The 17,457-nt window shown below is 39.3% G+C and overlaps 2 protein-coding genes across 2 annotated transcripts in view; one reads left to right on the top strand and one right to left on the bottom strand.

The window, feature by feature from the left end:
• Positions 1 to 17,457, top strand: part of LOC143030569 (facilitated trehalose transporter Tret1-like) — a 459,285-nt gene that overhangs the window by 318,409 nt on the left and 123,419 nt on the right. The window lies entirely within an intron of this gene.
• LOC143030999 (uncharacterized) overlaps positions 1 to 17,457 on the bottom strand; it is a 36,192-nt gene that overhangs the window by 3,603 nt on the left and 15,132 nt on the right. The window lies entirely within an intron of this gene.

Genomic DNA, 17,457 nt, shown 5'->3' with positions numbered 1-17,457 from the left:
CTCTACCCTCTCTCCAGCAAACATTGAATAACCTCACCAACCAGTCCACCATCACTTGACCTCCCTTTTCAGACATTCTGCATGGCATCCATCCAGACCAGGTGCCTTACCTGCTTTCATCATCTTAACAACTGCCTTCACCTCATCCTTCCTTATTTCTCCTCCATTCTCCTCACTCATCACTCTCATTTTCTTCGCATTTCCCACTGCAGCTATCTTTCCTTCCCTATCCTCCTTCACATTTAGCAACTCCCTAAGATATTCTGCCCATCTTCCCCTTACTGCCTTCTCTTCCATTATCATCTCTCCATCTGCACCTTTTACCTTTTCTTCTCTACTTGATTCGCCTCCTCTTCCTCTCTTAATTTCTTTCCAAAACATCTTTTTATTGCTTTCAAAATTTTCTGTCATACTCTTACCCCATTTCACATCTGCTCTCCTCTTTGCCTCCTTTACCTTGTGCTTTACTTCTCTTTTCTTTTCTTTGTACCTCTCATATGACTCCCTCGTCCTCTTTTTTAACCAATCTGTGAATGCTCGCTTCTTCTCTTCTACAACCTTCCTTGTTTCCTCATCCCACCACTCACTACCCTCTCTTCTATTTACCCCTGTCCTTCTTGTTCCACACACCATCCATGCACACTTTATGACTCCCTCCTTGAACCATCCCCATTCCTCCTCCGCACCCATCTCTACTCCATCCTTTACTCCCTCCCACTCCTCCTTCAACTTCTTTCCGTACTCCTTCTCCTTTTCCTTTTCATTCAAAGAGTTCACTCTAAGAACCTCCCTACCTTTTGTCCCTTTCCTTTCTCCATCTATCCTCCACTCTCAACTTACCTTCCACCAAAATTGATCTGATATTCCCCCACCCTCTCCCCTTAGCACATGTACATCCTTAACTCTTCCTATCATAATCCTATTTACCACTACATAATCCATTAGCGCTCTATCTACCACCCTTCCATCCACCACCCTCTCCCATGTGTACTTATGCTTGACTTTCTTCCGAAACACTGTATTTGCTATCATCAACTCTCTTTCTAGACACATTTCCACCATCAACTCTCCACTACGATTCTTTCCTGGAACTCCACACTTCCCAACCACTCCATCGATTGGACCATTTCCCACCCTAGCATTAAGGTCTCCCAGTACTATTACATTGACATTTCTTCCTAAACCCTCTATGCACTCATTTAAATCTATCCAAAGACAATACTTTCCGTTTTACTGAGGTGTAAGGACAGCCTATTATCTATGAGACAGTCCTGGACCGATGACAGTTCGACACTCAGTTTGTCCTCTACTTCAACTGGGTCCCTACTTGAGACAATTAGAGCGGAGTCGTCTGCAAATAGTAGTAACTTACAGTTCACCGCACCTGGCATGTCGTTAATATAGATTAGGAACAGTAGCTGTCCTAGAATTGAACCTTGTGGTACACCACAAGTTATCTCTCTGTCATCTGAGCGGGCTTCATTTACCTGTACTAGTTGATTGCGACCTGCAAGGTAGGACTTGAACCAGCCAATATTCGCCACTCCTAATGCCTGAAGTTTTTTTAATAGAATATCATGGTCCACTGTATCAAATGCCTTTTGAAGATCCAACAAGACTAAACCCGTGCAATTACCTCTGTCGCATTCCTGTTTTATCAGATCGTAAAGGTATATTAAGCTGGTGTCTGTTGAGTAGTTCGTTCTAAAACCCGATTGCATACCGTATAGTAGATTACGTTCTCTGAGGTAGGTTTCACCTCCCCTTGTCACCACTGTCACTTAAATTTGACTTGTAATATCACTCGTCTCAAGGCCCCTTGCCTTCTTTTTCCTGTAGTCTCACTATTTTCTAGGCCCCGTGCCTAGTTCTCTCGTCCTTTGGGTTAATAAAAGGGTGGTGAATTTTCTTTCTTCTTTCACTGTAATTTCACCTTCTGCTTACACTCGGGATCTCTTTCTCTCGTCTCTACATCGTCTCCTGATCCTCTCTCGATCCTCTCTCCACACCCTCTCTCACGAGATCCCGTATCCTACGCTAAGCTACCTTCGTCTGACGTCACTAATTTTTCTAAACCAATCTCCAGTTACTTTTCAAATAAATGTCACTCCTTATGGGCGTGACTTTGAATTCATGCACCAATAGTTTTTTCCTCCTTCTCCACCTTGCACCAACCCGGAAAGCCATTACAATGCCACTAGCGATATTGTTTACCTCAGCATTAGTCAAACGAAGCTAACCTGCGCTTACAGAGTTTGATTACACATCGATTATAAAACAGTCACCACCGTCGGTGTGTTTACATAGACATAGCGTCACCTCATGTTTTCAAAACAACAGGCGAGCAGGCTGGCTCATTTCCATTCGTACAACTACCGGCCTCTTACAGGGCTCGGCAGCTACCCTTGGTCGTCCCGACCAATTTCTTATTTCCCTCTTACAGGGCTTGCTAATATATTTCTAGAATAAGCTAATCTACCCTTGCGTAATTGTTAATCTACCCTCCAAAATACATCATTCATGCAATAAATTGGGAATAATACATAAACATAATACCTATAAATGTGAATAACATGCATCTCAATATATATAAGGTATTGAATTAAGGGACTGTAGGGCGCGAAAACACGAAAAATTCTGGAAAATTAACGAATTTTAGGTAAACATTTCAAAAGATTCTCTATGATGGTGGTAACACTTTGGCCAAATATTACAGCTCAATTCCGTTTCTTTTCTAATATATAGAATAAAATAGATAAATTTTTGGCAACCTCTGGCAACCCCATGCATGAAAAAACATTCTGTATATTGAAATAAAGTCAAAATTTTGATACCCAGTTCTGTTTTGTTTACAATAATTAATATATATGGAGATATCTGGCAACTTGCCCAACACTAATCGTCAATCACCACAAGGATCTCAGTATCTCTTCAAAGCTAAAGGAGAAAGGATGTCGCCCTGTCGCGTATCTGTTAGCCTACCAGTCATGCATGCGATCGTATTATCTTTTTTTCTACCAACAGGTATTCAAAAGATTCTCTATGATGGCTGTAACACTTTGACCAAATATTACAGCTCAATTCTGTTTCTGTTCTTATATATAAAATGAAATAGATAAATTATTGGCGACATCTGGCAACCCCATTGCATGAAAAAACATTCTGTATATTGAAATAAAGTCAAATTTTCGATAGCCAGTTCAGTTTTGTTTAAAGTTTTAAACAGAAACGTAAAAAAATAGACAATGTCACGAGTGAGTACGCGGCCGGAGGATTTTAAATGCCGGTGTGCTCCTTTAAACTTTAAATGCCTCTCCTAAAAAGTTTATGTTTTTTATATCTAAATAGCCATATCTCTGTTTCTTTTTGTCCGATTTCATTCATTCTTTAGAATTTGTAAAGAGAAAGAGTAATTCTTTAATTTGATTAGGAAAAAAAAAAGGAAACTGTAACTTAATTTTTTTGTTTAATTTATCATAGCAGATTTTCACTGAAGTTTCTACTATTCAAATAAAAAAAAATCATAAAAAAAATAAAAGAGAGTAGGAAAAAATCTAACTCAATGAAGTTGTTCCCAAGACTCTAATCTTTCATTTCCTACATAGTAGGCTGATTACCTATGCGTATGGATACTTCAATGATTACAGATACTATCATAAAAAAAGAAAAAGAAAAAATTAACTACACGTAATATATACATGTTACTAAAACAATTTAGTATGCAATAATACTCTTTCCGATAGAGTAAGTATACATAAGTTCACCAAAGAAATTGAACAACTTTTATGACACGCTCACCTATAAGCACTTCCCACAGTCCCTTAAGCGGTTACATGGTTGATTTGCTTTGACAGAGCCAATCTCCGGAATACAACAAAGGCAATCAGTGCTGCCACTAACACTGAAAGTAAGGGTATGATAAGGATTGGTAGCATAGGTAATTCATTTGAGGGAGATCTTGACAATGGTCTTCTCTTAATTTTCAAGGGAGGAGAGTTTTCAGGCAATGTGAAGTTGAAGGTTGAAATGTAGGTGTCCTCGGTTAAATGCATTGTATTAAGGGTATTAGAAATGGTGGAAATAGTGTCTGCATGCAATTCGCAGTTATCTTGAATAGAGACAAGACCTTCAACCAAATCCAATTTAGGACTCAACCCGGGACAATTTATTGATACCTTTGTCTTGTTAGGGAAAAACAGGTAATGAGATCCATGTATGTTACAATGAGGAATGTGGTCTACCAAAATTCGTTGGTAATGACAATTGTTCATAACAGACATATTCCTAACCAGAGAGTTCATGCGAAGCCTCTCGAAACACAAAAGAGATCATGCTTTCTCTTAGATTGTCTACAGAAAGGATGTAATTGATTAGAAAATTCACTATGAGCACTAATTTTAAATTCTGAATGGTTTATCATCTTTTCAAAACACACTAATCTAGAGTTCGAGTGTCTCTTCTTGTTCAATATTATTTCCAACACACTTCATTTTCAATTTAAAATGGTCACAATACTCATGTGTGTACTCAGATGAGAGGTCCTTAAGTCCTTAAGATTCCAAGTCTGACCACAGCAGATCCTAGGTTTTAGGTTTCCATGTATCTGCTTGACACCAAGTTCCAGTTGTTTAGGTCTCCCATCCCAAATACAATACAAATGATCAATACTATCTGTAAAATACATCAAGATTAATGTTCAACTCTTGAAAAATATCATTATAATATTCTCCATATTCTCCAGGGTTATTAATATTTATGCACAAAGTATTACTATAATCATCTTCATAGATCTGCAAGCTAATTTTCCTTATGTCATCTAAATGTCCTATAAATTCTTCTCTTGATTCTAAATGTTTAAGTTTAAACTTGTTTCCACCTGCAGAATCAATTACCCTATATGGACCAGTGTACCTTGGTGAAAGTTTATTATTGGGTGAGGTTAATTTGACCATTACTAATTCCCCAATTTTCAGTTCTAGTTTATGAGCTATTTTGTGTTGTTGTTCCTTCATCTCTTGTGAATACACCTGCATATGTTTTCTAACTCTTTGGTGAATACTTTGAAGAGTATTTATCCTATTGGATATATAATCATCCATATTATATATGGGTTTTTGCTCTGCAGTCAACATTTCATATGGCAGAGTTTTGTCCTCCCCAAAAATTATAAAATGAGGTGTATCCCCAGTTGCTACATTAATTTGATTGTTCAGGGTACACTTAACACAAGGAATCCAAGTATCCCAAGTTACACTATGAGGACTTATTAGGGTTCTAAGACATATAATTATCTTTTTGTTTAACCTTTCTACTACTCCATTACTTTGGGGATGGTTAACGAGTATATTGACTTTCTTGATGTGGAACACATTACATAGATTTTCCAAGATTTTGTTATTAAATTCAGTCCCATTATCTGAAACTAGGATGTTAGGTGTAGTAAAATTACAGATTATCTGATCATAGATTACGGAAGCAATAGTTTCAGCTTTCTTATTGATTATGGGTTGTAATATACAAAATCTTGAAAAATAATCAATAGCAACAAATAGGTATTTAAAGCCGTTCTCGGTTAATGGTAATTCCAATGTATCCATGTGAACTCTTTCCCAAGGTTTCTGTGGAATGGGATAGGTGAGTATAGGAGCAGGTTTTGGTGTATTTCCCTCACCTTTACACATTTTACACACTTTTCTATATAATCATATATAGTTTTCTTCATACCTAGCCAAAAGTACTTAAGTTGTGCCTGTCTATAAGTTTTATCCTTTCCAGGATGTGAACTACAATCACTATCATGAAGTAACTTCAATATCTCATTTACCAGAGTTTGTGGTATAACCAACTGATTTACTTGACCTCTAGAAATATCTTTCCCATTTACAAATGTTTTCCTATACAAAATTCCATTAATCAAATGAAATTCCTCTATCTTATACCCCTTTGGTAGCTTTGGAGGATCTCCTCTTGGGTTCATCAAATGCTTGATTATTGAATCACATGTCTCATCATCTCTCTGTTCTCTTATTAGCATTTCTTCATCTAAAGTTACTAATTCTTCTATACTACAAACAAAATTAATCAACCCAGTCCCAGTCATTGGTTGACTAATGTTTCTAGAAAGTGGATCTGCTACATTCCTTCTACCCGGAATATAATTAAATTGAACTTCATAGCACTGAAGTATCGCAAACCATCTAGCAAGTCTGCCTCTAAGATTCTTATGCTTAAATAAGTTCTGAATAGCTGTGTGATCAGTCCAAACTCTGATGGGATACCCTAGTATCATATCCCTAAAACTTTCTAAAGAATAAATTACTGCTAAAGTTTCTCTTTCAGTTATAGAATAGTTTCTCTCCGCACTATTACAAAGTCTGGATGTGTAAGCTATGGGTTTCAAAGTTCCATTTCTCTCTTGCATTAGTATGCCTCCTAACCCTATGTCAGACGCATCAGTACAAAGAATAAATTCTTTTTCATAGTTGGGGAAAATTAAAATAGGTGAACTCGTGAGTTTATCTTTCAACTTGTCAAAAGCTTGCTGTTGCGCAGGTCCCCACATGAACTTTGAGTCCTTTCTCAACAATGAACTTAGTGGATTAGCAATGTCAGCATAACTTTGAATGAATTTTCTACAATATCCTGTTAATCCCAAAAAGCTCCTAACCTTGTCTACATTGGTCGGAACTGGAAAATTCTTGACAGCGTCAACCTTTGAATTTACTGTACTCAGTCCGTGTCTGTCTATCTTATATCCTAAGTAAATGACACTGTCTTGCAAGAACTTACATTTTTCAAGTTTTACTTTTAACCCAGCTTCTCCTAGTCTTGAGAATATCAAATCTAATTTCTTAAAGTGCTCCACTGCAGTCTGAAAAACTATTAAAATGTCATCTAGAAATACACTGGCAGTGTTTCCTAACAATCCATCTAGAATAGTATTCATTAATCTCATGTAAGTTAATGGACTATTACATAACCCAAATGGCATTCTCTTGAACTCATAATGTCCTGTTGTAGTAGAAAATGCTGTGAACTCTCTTGAATCTTCATGCAATTCTATTTGCCAAAAAGCTGATTTGATATCTATAGTACTAAAATATCTATTCTCAGTTCCCAAACTTCTCAAAATGTCACCGATAATGGGTAATGGTAACCTGTCACGAATGGTGTGCTTATTCAGTTCCCTGTAATCAATAACTGGTCGCATAGTCCCATCAGACTTTGGTACTAAGATCAACGGAAAATTCCACTCACTTTTACTATGTTCAATAATATCCTGTGATAACATTTCAGTGATGAGTTTATCTACTACAGCTAATTTAGAGTGAGGAACTCTGTAGGCTGGTATGTAGATAGGTTGTGTTCCTGGTTTTAACTTAATGTGATGTTTTAAAACAGTTGTTTTGCCTAAGGCGTCCCCCGGCAAAGCAATTGTTTTTTTATGTTTCATAAGCAAAGCAAATAAAGCTTTATCCAACTCAGGGCAATTAGTTGATTGTAATAATTCTTTATATCTATTTCTTAAGTCTATACCTTCTTGTACTGAACAAATTGATGAAGTTGGTAATTCTATCTCCTCACTATTCTCATTTAAAATCTTAATAGGTTTAGTACACACCTGAATACATCCTATTTGTGTACCTTTCTTTAAAACTATCTCTTTATTCATAGTATTAATTACTAATACTTCTACTCTGTTCTTATTTGTCTTATAAATCCCTGAATCCCACTTCAATCCTTTAATTTTAACTGATTCTGGGACTGTAATTACTTCAGAGTCTACATTGATTCCTTTCAAACACACTTCAACCTTATTAATTGACATGGGATGTAACAATGTCGACCTTGTTAATCCGCAATCTGCAATTCTCAAGGCATCTGTGGTTGATAATTTAGTAATCTCTGGGATTTCCTGAACTTCTGAGTTGGGTTCACAAATTGTTTTACTTTCTGTAGGGTTGGACCGCTCGGCCTCGCTATCTAGGATAGAAATGTTATCTAAGGATTCATTGATTCCTGTCACTGGTCTTAAGTCTGGTTGATTTAAGAATGGGATTAACTGTGACTTCACTAAAATTCCTAAGTCAGCAGGACAAATGACCATGTTTTCTTTTCTCATAGTTGCAAATCCTATCAATAAATCTCCTGGAAAAACAGACTCTTCTACCACTATCACTGGTATGTACAATTGTTCATTTGTATATAAGGCAACTTCTAGCTCAATCTTACCTAATGTTTTTAACTGATTTCCAGTTACACCTTGCAATGTGTAACGGATTGGTTCCAACATTTTCACTCCTGGGTTCAACTGGTTTAAAACTTTACTAGTAATTACATTAACTACAGACCCTGCATCAATAAAAATTTGAATAGGCTTATTGAACACTTTACCCGCAATGAGAGGTCCTACAGAAGTTTTACCAACAGTAATTATCAGTTTGTCAGTTTCTTTCATCTCCCTTGCATTCCCATATTTAACACAATACCGTCTATCGGTATATATATGGGGAGGTCTGAAATGATTTATTCTGTGTCTGGGGGTTTTCCTCTTAGCCCTGGGGGTACCCGAAAATTCCGGCATTCATGAGTTCTGTGTCCGATTATATTATGGTAAATACAGAATGGAGGGTTCCTCCATTGATACTCATTGTGACCTTCGTATTTGCAATTTCTGCAAATAATCCCATAAAAACATTCTTGTGCCTTGTGTCCCCATGCATTACAATTAAAACATAGGATTCTGGTATCCCTATCCCTAGATGGACTTCTAGCATGTCGCCTATGTCCTACTTCTGTTTTCTTAAACTCTCTAGAGTTCCTATATTGGCTATGTTGATTTATAGGCATTACATATGGGTTTATTGTTCTGGTCTCACTGTATCCTTGAAGAAGATAATCTACTTCTCCTAAACAGATATTTGATTTTAAATCTTTGTACAACCTTTCTGCTGTTAAGTCATCAGAATTCTTTGCCAATAAGCTAAATGTAATCAATTTGATTACCTGTGAGATTTTCATCTTCTCACTAGATCTTTCTATCCAGTCTGAATCTTTCAAGATAGAATTCATGTCTTTTGACCATCTATCTAATCTAGCTAAGTACTCTGTGTCAATTTCACTTGTCCTAACTTCCTTAATCATTTTTACCAATGATTTAATAGGATCCTGATCACATTTGGACATGAAATGTTTAAGAAAGGCTTTCTTGTAGTTATCATATTGATTAATTGCTTCCATTTGCTGGAAGTTAATGACAAACCTCGCCCTTCCATGCTCTGGATCTATATTCTCCTTGAGAATCTCAATCTTACGATTCTCATTTGTAATGTTTTTACTAACTATAAGAGTGTCAATGAGGTTCAGGAACTTGTTTACACCATATGTGTTAGACTCTCCTGTGAATTTTGGAATATTTGTATTTGATGTGTGAATTTCGTGTCTCAACACGTTAGAATTCTGAGGGGTACTCATACTTATTACTAATACCTTGCTTTAGCCTGGCTGCTTGCGATGTCGCTTCGTGATGTCAATGTCTGGTTTGACGTCCTTCTACGGTCTTGTCATTCGTCAACGACGTTGTTCCTCCTCCATCACACACTCTGCCTTGAAGACCGCCTTGTAGATGATGATCACATTGAAGAATCTTGAAGAATGCTTGTTCCCAACGTAGCAGTTACTTGAAGTTGTAGATTTCTCTCGTAGTCGTCTTGGTTGTCTTGTTCCCGTAGACTTCTTGCGCCACTTCTCTTCGGAGGTGTTTAACACTCAGTTCGTCGCACCGCTGTCACCACTTTCACCTCCCCTTGTCACCACTGTCACTTAAATTTGACTTGTAATATCACTCGTCTCAAGGCCCCTTGCCTTCTTTTTCCTGTAGTCTCACTATTTTCTAGGCCCCGTGCCTAGTTCTCTCGTCCTTTGGGTTAATAAAAGGGTGGTGAATTTTCTTTCTTCTTTCACTGTAATTTCACCTTCTGCTTACACTCGGGATCTCTTTCTCTCGTCTCTACATCGTCTCCTGATCCTCTCTCGATCCTCTCTCCACACCCTCTCTCACGAGATCCCGTATCCTACGCTAAGCTACCTTCGTCTGACGTCACTAATTTTTCTAAACCAATCTCCAGTTACTTTTCAAATAAATGTCACTCCTTATGGGCGTGACTTTGAATTCATGCACCAATAGTTTTTTCCTCCTTCTCCACCTTGCACCAACCCGGAAAGCCATTACAATGCCACTAGCGATATTGTTTACCTCAGCATTAGTCAAACGAAGCTAACCTGCGCTTACAGAGTTTGATTACACATCGATTATAAAACAGTCACCACCGTCGGTGTGTTTACATAGACATAGCGTCACCTCATGTTTTCAAAACAACAGGCGAGCAGGCTGGCTCATTTCCATTCGTACAACTACCAGCCTCTTACAGTAGGTATCTAACTGATTGTATACGGTACGTTCCAAGACCTTCGAAATAATACCTAGAATTGAAACAGGCCTGTAGTTATCTGCCTCAGTTTTTGCGTTTTTCTTGTAAAGAGGTGTTACCCGAGCCCTTTTCATGTCGCTTGGGATGAATCCTGAACCAATAGACAAATTTATTATGTGGGTTATTGGGGGAGTAATAATTGAGGCTCCATCCTTAACAAACCTCGCAGGAATGTCATCTAACCCTGTAGCCTTATTGGCACTTATGCTAGCCAGTAATTTAAACACTTCTTTTTGAGTGGTCTTAAGCAGTTTGAAACACTTTGAGGACTTGTCCATATAATACTCCTGAACGTACCTCAGCCCAAACTTCCCAGAACCTGTGGGGAGGGATTTAACTAGTTTTGTGGCAAAGGTGTTGAAGTGATTGGCTATGGTGTTCCTATCAGAGTTGAGCTCACCGTTTATCAAGAGTCCTATCCTTTGTCACTAGGCTTAGTGTGAACTTCTAGGGTCTTCAGTGTTTGCCAAAGCTTCCTTGGATCGTGTTTGTTCTGGTGCACCATCTTAGTACAATAATCAGCTTTGGCTTTATCCTTCCAATAATTCACCTGATTCCTATAGTACAGAAAGCCATTATAGTCCTCCTGATTTCCACTTTTCCTAAATCTGGCAATAAATCTGTCTCTATCTCTAATTAAACCCAGTATTTCATTAGTCATCCATGGCTCCGTCCTCTGTTTTATTCGTATCTCTTTGAGAGGCGCTACTCTATCTATAATAGTAAGAAATGTGTACTTAAAATTAGACCAAGCCTTATAAACATCGGTACAATTTAGAACTGGCGACCAGTCTGTCCTACCCAGTTCATCTACAAAATGTTCTCGTGAGTAATGCTTCATGGAACGAAGCTTCACTGTGTTGTGCTTGTTGAAAATCGTCTTCCTAGCTTTCCTAGTACAATATATGAGCTTGCGGTCACTAAGACCATAATCACAAGCACCAGACTGCGTTATTTTGTTACGATCGGAGACCAGGATAAGATCTATGATGGACCTGGATGTGCCTGTTATTCTAGTGGGCTCGTCAATCAGTTGTGTCAGGCCATGAGATATTAGCAAGTTTCTCATTGCCTTAATAAGGTCATTATTTGTACTTGCCAGATTCGTATTAAAATCACCTAGGATAATAATTTCTTGATCATGCATATTGACCCGATTGAAACAGGTGGATTCTAATGCGCTATAGAAGGACATCTGTTTTGGTGGTCTGTAACAGACCCCGCATAAGATGGGATGCGATTTGGGTAACAATATTTCTATCCACACAGCTTCGAGCCCATCGTTACTCATAAGGTCTGTACGGGGGTTGAATGCTAAGTCGTTACATATGTAAGTACAAACCCCTCCTCCGGTCCTCTTTCTATCATTACGCACAACACTATAACTCGGAATCGCAATTTCCGAGTCGGAGATGGTACTGTCTAGCCAAGTTTCGGATACACCGATGACTGCTGCCCTGGTCCGCCGCGCAAGTAGACGGAATTCGTCTATCTTAGGTAGAAGGCTTCTGGCATTTAAGTGCACGAAGTGGAGGCCCCGCTTGTTGAAGCAGCTGAAATCACCCCCGGGTGTTGACTGGGGGGAGGCACAGCGATCGGGGTTAACAGGTGAAGGGTCAACCTCACCGTCGGACAAGGGGGCTCCTGGTAGTTCATTGAGTGTACACCCAATGCAAGTGAAGCGGAGAATGTCCTCATTCACCAAGGCAGCATTGTAGGTCTCGAGAGAAATTCCACAGCACTTGATGTGAGTCCATTTCCCACATGATTTGCAGCTGATGGCTCTGCTATTGTGACGGACTCCTTTTAGACAGCTTACACATGGGTGTTGTGGGACTCTGGTTGCAGTTGGTCCAGGACAGGGATGTACATCCCCACAGAGGAGGAGGGCGTAGGACACCAGAAGCTTGAAAGTGTTGGTTTTTCTCTTCGGTGTTATATGAGAACTTCCCTTATGCTTGGCTAATCGAATCCGACGCCATTTTCTGACTTCTGTTGTTGGGGTAGGCGGGGGAAGGAACTGACACAGAGTATGGTGGTTAAGAGAGATCTTAGAGCTTCTGTCTCTCACCCCAATGTTAGAGAGGAGCGGAGGGTAGCCAGGAATTCCCACTGCAACGTATGAAGGATGACCACTTGCAGCTACGTTAATCAGTAAGACCGCTCCCAGCATGGCTAAAAGCATACCGGTCATCCCTGGTGCCATGTCGTAAATTTTCACGTGTATACACTATTTACGGCACCGATTACAAGCTCTTGAGCTGGGGACACTTAAACCCGTGTACTCACTCGCAATAACACTTCGGCCCCACTCAGGGGTTTAAACAAGTCAATTAAGATTTTTTTTCTCTGTGCCAGATTTATCCTTTCTGCCTTAATCACGAGGCGCATTAAAGTCAGGATGGTTAAAAGTACGGGAATAAGATCGGAAGGATAAGAAAGAGAAGGAAATAAGATCGGAAGGAGAAGGATACGAAGGAGGGAGGAGGAGATGGAGAAGGGGGAGGAGGAGGAGACTTGGCGATGGGAGAGCAGGGAGGAGGAGGAGGAGGTCTAGGCGTACGAGGTGTGTTTGGGGGGAGGGGGAGGGAGGGGTAGATGGTTTGACACAGCCACACTGTGGCACCCTTGTGGAGGAGGAGACTAGGTGAGGGGAGCGCAGGGAGGAGGAGGAGGAGTCAATCCGACCATAGCCTTTTACTCGGTTTGAGAGGTGCGGTTGGGGGTGGGGTGGGGGGTAGATGCAGATGCAGGCTATCATCCCAGATATAGCCTCCGTTGTCTAACAGTGACAAGTAATACGTTAAATTCGCAAAGTAAAACAAGGATGCGGCTTAAATTGACAAATTTTATAACATTACTCTTCATTTATTGTCCGTTGGTCACGTGACTTTCGTAATGTTACGTGTCAATCCGTTGAGTGGACGAATTTCCGTAGAAGGGCAGCGCTGGTCACATTGACACATTCATACATCTGTAGTTGGTGGGTATAACAACAACCGAGTTGCTGCACGTTCGAGAAATTTCAAACCCAAATTGTCAATATTCTAAACATAATTTCTACCGAAAATTGTGGTAAACAGATTAGAAGACGCAGAGAAAAAGGAATGGAAGAAAATTATTAGAAATAGTAGAGATTGCATATAAACAAACTGCTGTCAACATGATTAGAAATAAATCATTATCTAAATGAAAAAGAACTGGACGACACTTTTTTTTTTTCAAAACCAAACTCAATGGAAATGTTGATGTTCAGGAGGGTGAAGGAAAGTATGCGGGGTATGAGAAGAAGCATGATGGCAGTAAAAAGGTGGAAGGAGTGTAAATTGGAAAAGGAATGACCAAGACAATGGATAAAAGAATTACACGTGAAGGAAAGTGAGTGGGAGGGTGGGTTAAAACAGACATCGCGTTGGTCCACAACCTTACAAAAACAAAATCATAGAATGAGGCATAATACCAAAAATTGATAAGAAACGCAGCCAAACAACTTGAGAGAATACTTGAAAAAAAAAAGACAAAGTCTCATGGGCGACTTTAGCTGTGGAGAGGTGATATGGAGAGAATGGGAGACAGGTGGAAATGAAGAATCCTGGAGCAACATGCTATTGAACAATGGGGGAAGGAACCAGTAAAGCATAGAGTCGAAGATAATCATGAAAACTGGATTTCATTCTAACTAAGGAAATTGAGGTGATTGAAGGGGTAATCATTTGGTCCTCGAATCTATTCTAAAAGTGGAGAAGAAAATAAGAAGTACTCGTAAATTGAAACGAGTTCAATGAAACTAAAGAAAGGGAGAAGAAATGGGACATTTTATAAAATTTCACAACATACGATGAGTGGGAGGGAAGCACAAATGAAAAATGTTCATCGATTTATCAGAAAATAAAGAAGATATAGGAAAGATGGCAAAAAAAAAAACTAATTAAAATGCAAAAGAAGAATGCAAAAGAGCCTAAAGCTGATATAAAGAATAGATGAAGGAATTTTTTAAAAAAGGATATAGTTGATAGATTCAGTAAAAAAAAAATGAGCGAGACGTTTGATAAATATTTTCAGTATTTACAAACGAGAGGATAGATATGGTACCCGAGTGTGACCAGATCTTTAGTGGGGATGAGGAAAATAAAATAACTAGCATCAGCAATAGCAAGAAAGAAATAGTCAAACAGATTTATAGACTCAAAGCCACAAAATCCCTGATTATAGCAGGTTTGCTACATATAGGGGGACTTGGCGGGTGATGTGAAGTCTCTGTTGGACTTTGTATTTATTGAGGTAGATTTTCTATATTTACAGCTGTTGGGAAAGATCACCCCTGGTGAGATAGGGGAGACAGTCTCCCCAGTCTCTCTGTCTATGGCGAGAAAAGTCGCCTTTATATGATGGGAAAACGCCTAGGTAAGCACCTTTGGTGTAGTTGCCTCATAGGAAACGTTTTTGTGATCAAATATACATTATACGGGAGTTAGTTGCATTGCATGGGGTTCGGTTATATTGTTGGTGGATGTGGCTAGCTATGGCGTATATATTGTAGTTACGATAATGTAGTTGGGGTAGGTATAAGAAAGGGGTCACTGAACTGTCTGGTGACATTAGCTACTTCCTTGTTGGGTGGTGGCGTGATGGCGTCATGTTATAATAAATGCATTCCTGCGTTATGTGATTGTGATTGAGAAATACTAGGTTAGCAAGATTGGAGGTCTTGGTAAAGACGAGCACCATCTTGCATGCATGTGGATCACGTGTCATGGCGTGTGACCTAATATGTTAGTAATGGGTACACGAGTCCAGACGATTTTTTCCCGAGAGTGCTAAAGGAGTGTAAATTTTGAATCTGCTACCAATTAACGAAAGTATATAGGTCAGTAGACAGTGGATTCGTGCCTATATCTAGGGGATAGGCAAACGTTGTTCCCGTTTTTAAAAAGGATGATGAATCTTCTTGGCACAACTACAGGCCAATCAGTTTGACATCGGTTATAGGTAAAACGTTGGAATCAATAATAGCTAATAGAATCAGGACTCACATCGAGAGATATAAGTTGATTTGTGACTTACAGCATGGTTCCACAAAGGGTAAGCCATGTATAACTAATCTTCTATCATTTCACACTGTCTATAATACAGCAGATAATGATAGTTACGATATTATTTACCTTGACTTTAGCAAAGTGTTAGACGAGAAGTCCCACTAGAGACAACTAAATAAAATCAAAGCCCATAACATAGGAGGAAAAATGTTTGAATTGATTACAGCATGAATTAGTAACAGAAAACAGTGGGTTACCATAAAAGGTGTAAAATCCAAATGGGGGAATGTTACTAACGAAGTTCTCCAGGGCTCGGTTTTAGGTCCTTTATTGTTCATTATATATATATATATATATATATATAAATATATATACGCACCAAAATAAATATATATATATACATATGTATATATATATACATATATATATATATATGTATATGTCTATATATGTATATACAAGCCCCTGGATTCGCCAGCCCGGCTGCGCCGGGGGGCTTAGCCTGCAGCGTACCTCGCTTCGCTCGCGGGGGGCTATAAAATAAACAAGGCTATAAAATAAACAACTGTAAATTATTCATCTCTTTTATTTTCGTCATTTTTGTTTTTTAGAAGAATGTTTTTATTTAGACTTACTCAAGATCCACTTGAGTTCCAAAGATCCGCTCGAGCCCTCAAGATCCGCTTGAGTCCCAAAGATCCGCTCAAGTCCTCTAGATCCGCTCGAGTCCCAAAGATCCGCTCGAGTCCTCTAGATCCACTCGAGTCTCAAAGATCCGCTCGAGTCCTCTAGATCCGCTCGAGTCCCGCGACCGCGTATATGGGATTTATACCCTTACAGGAATGGCAAGTGTCACGGGGTCCGTCATTGTAATCTTTTTGCCGGATCCCCGTTCAAATCGGTTAGGGACGTCGTGACATTGAAACATTTTGGAGAATTTTATTTTTTCGTCCCGCTCTCAGCCAATCAGCCGTCTCCGTTGCCGTGACGTCACCGCTCTCGGCCAATCAGTTGTCTCCGTTGCCGTGACGTCATCACTCTCTCAGCCAATCAGCGAGTTGAAACTCACCCAGGAATTTGCAAAGAATATTTTTAGGACAAAGTGTCACCGTAATACCACCTTTCCCCGACGTCCACAGCGTTTTTTAGAAGAATATTTTTATTTAGAAGAAGAAGAAGCAGAAGAAGAAGAAGAAGAAGAAGAACGCGAAGAAGAAGAAGAAGAAGAAGAAGAAGAACGCAAAGAAGAAGAAGAAGAAGAAGAAGAACGCGAAGAAGAAGAAGAAGAAGAACGCGAAGAAGAAGAACGCGAAGAAGAAGAAGAAGAAGAACGCGAAGAAGAAGAAGAACGCGAAGGAGAAGAAGAAGGAGAAGAAGAAGGAGAGGAAGAGGAAGAAGAAGAAGAAGAACGCGAAGAAGAAGAAGAAGAAGAAGACGAAGAAGAAGAAGACGAAGAAGAAGAAGAACGCGAAGATGAAGAAGAAGAAGAACGCGAAGACGAAGAAGAACGCGAAGAAGAAGAACGCGAAGAAGAGGAGGAAGAAGAAGAAAGAGAAGAAGGAGAAAGAAAGAAGAAAGAGAAGAAGAAGAAGAAAAAGAAGAAGAAGAACGAGAAGAAGAAGAAGAAGAAGAAGAAGAAGAAGAAGAAGAAGAAGAACGCGAAGAAGAAGAAGAAGAAGAAGAAGAACGCGAAGAAGAACGCGAAGAAGAAGAACGCGAAGAAGAAGAAGAACGCGAAGAAGAAGAAGAACGCGAAGAAGAAGAAGAACGCGAAGAAGAACGCGAAGAAGAACGCGAAGAAGAAGAAGAACGCGAAGAAGAAGAAGAAGAAGAAGAAGAAGAAGAACGCGAAGAAGAAGAAGAACGCGAAGAAGAGAAAGAATGCCACCTGGCTCCGACTTACCCAAGCGCTTTTTCAAGAATATTTTTAG

This window comes from Oratosquilla oratoria, chromosome 12 (assembly GCF_046742065.1).
Source record: "Oratosquilla oratoria isolate Oo_2021 chromosome 12, ASM4674206v1, whole genome shotgun sequence".
NCBI lineage: Eukaryota > Metazoa > Arthropoda > Malacostraca > Stomatopoda > Squillidae > Oratosquilla > Oratosquilla oratoria.
The sequence above is the reverse complement of the archived record's forward strand: the minus strand, read 5'-3'. Positions and strand labels throughout refer to the sequence as shown.